This window comes from Schistocerca cancellata, chromosome 5 (assembly GCF_023864275.1).
Source record: "Schistocerca cancellata isolate TAMUIC-IGC-003103 chromosome 5, iqSchCanc2.1, whole genome shotgun sequence".
NCBI classification, from domain to species: domain Eukaryota; kingdom Metazoa; phylum Arthropoda; class Insecta; order Orthoptera; family Acrididae; genus Schistocerca; species Schistocerca cancellata.
The window spans coordinates 150867006-150869096 of record NC_064630.1 but is presented as its reverse complement, the minus strand read 5'-3'; the positions used below and the strand labels follow the sequence as shown (position 1 = coordinate 150869096).

The 2091-nt window shown below is 38.7% G+C and overlaps 1 pseudogene; it reads left to right on the top strand.

Moving 5' to 3' along the window:
* Positions 1-779: 779 nt before the first annotated feature.
* On the top strand, positions 780-898 carry LOC126189960 (5S ribosomal RNA; annotated as a pseudogene).
* The last annotated feature ends 1193 nt before the right edge of the window (positions 899-2091 follow it).

Below are 2091 nucleotides of genomic sequence, written 5' to 3'. Positions count from 1 at the left end.
TTATTTTGACATGTATATACACATATATATATATGTATTAATACCCCAGTCTCTGAAGAATTTGCTTCTATTCTACATTAAAGTCATAAATATGCTAATCAACAATGGTTTATGTTGTGTTTGTAATTTTTAGCTAATACCAGTACTCACGGTAATTTGTACAGAATTGATAGTATTTCTACACACTGTACTGTGATCTTTACAATTACATTTTTACAGATTTGTGGCAAAGGAAATGCACCCAAAGTAAAGAAGAGCAAAATGTGGAATTGTAATTGTATTAAACATTACAGTATTAATTGAGATTTAATTACACTGGCATTCATTGTCTAATATTGTAGGTTCAACTTGGTTTGCAGGGACCAAGGGTATAAGGTATATTGCATTAGTAACACCACTGATAAAGTACTGCCAAAGGATGTGAATTTTGCCTTGAGGGAGTATCCTGTACAGCTTGATTCCTGTGTTGAAATACATATCTAATACTCTTTATTTGTGGGAAAGCAATTTCTAAATAGCCAATTTTTTAATCAGTGATTTTGTAACACTGAAATAAAAAAATATCGCGAACATACAAATCTGCTAGGAGTGATATTACACAGAAAACCTAAATATTTGGAGCCCATAATGCTTAAATACAAAATAAGTTTTAATGTTTTTTGTGTAAACATGCTGAAGTCTGTGAGTTATGTAATACACCAAGGAACATGTGCAAGGCAGTTGCACCCTAGTTTCCTTCAGTCAGAACACAATAAAAAATGAAACCAATATTTTTCTTGGCCAATGGCCATGCTGCAGTGGTAACACCAGTTCCCATCAGATCACCGATGTTAAGAGCTGTTGGGCTCGGCTAGCACTTGGATGGGTCACCATCTGGGTCTGCTGAGTGCTATTGGCGAGAAGGTGCATTGAGCCCTTGTGAGGCCTATTGAGAAGCAGCTTGACTGAGGGGTAACGACACTGGTCACAAAAGCTGACAACGGCTGGGAGAGTGGTGTGCTGACCAAATGCCCTCTGTATCCACACCCGGTGATGCCTAAGGGCTGAGGATGACATGGCAGCCAGACAGTACCGTTGGCCCTTCATGGGCTGTTCGGATGGTGGTTGTTTTATGCTTTCTTGTACATGCTGGAACCATGTTATAAATGGGTCTACATCCACTGACTATTATGTCAAATATTTGTTGATAGTAAATATTGGAATTGAGAATAGTTAATTGTAAATAATAATGATACAGATGTACGTTTGATGCCCTTTAGAAGCAATCCTGCAAATTTGTACTGATGCACAAATCCAAAAGGATATTACACTTAAAAGCATTGACTGTAACTGTAATTAATTTACTCCGGAAACTTGGGTGCATTTTGTTATAATACACAGCTTCCATTACATTTTGTTGTAAGGCACAACTTCCATCCATTTGAACCTGCTTACAGTACTAAAACCTAGGTGCGCCTCTGTAATTTTTACCCCACCCCCTTACCTCGATGATTCCTTGATGCCTCGAGATGTGTCCTAACAGTTAGTCCCATTTTTTAATTGTGATATTAATTTCTGTTCTTACCATATTTATTCAGTACCACCTATTTAGTTAACCGGTATACCCATATAATTTTCACCATTTTTCTGCAACACTACATTTCAGATGCTATTTTCTTAGGCAAATTAATTTTCAGGTTGGATAAACACCTATTTTATCTCCTTCAATGAACACTGACATAACAAGATTGAATAGGCATTTTGTTGTGATGATCTGTAGTGTAATCAGAGGGTTAGGTTAAGGTGGCTGGGTGACAGTTTGGTCGCGTGTGGCCAAGCTGAATGGGGAAGCAGAGTGTTAAAAGTAAAGTATTGTTCTATACTTGTGCTCCTAAGCTGCAGTTAGCGAGTCTGCAAAAGATCATATGGACAGCTCATCCCAGTATGACTAATAATACACTCCTGGAAATGGAAAAAAGAACACATTGACACCGGTATGTCAGACCCACCATACTTGCTCCGGACACTGCGAGAGGGCTGTACAAGCAATGATCACACGCACGGCACAGCGGACACACCAGGAACCGCGGTGTTGGCCGTCGAATGGCGCTA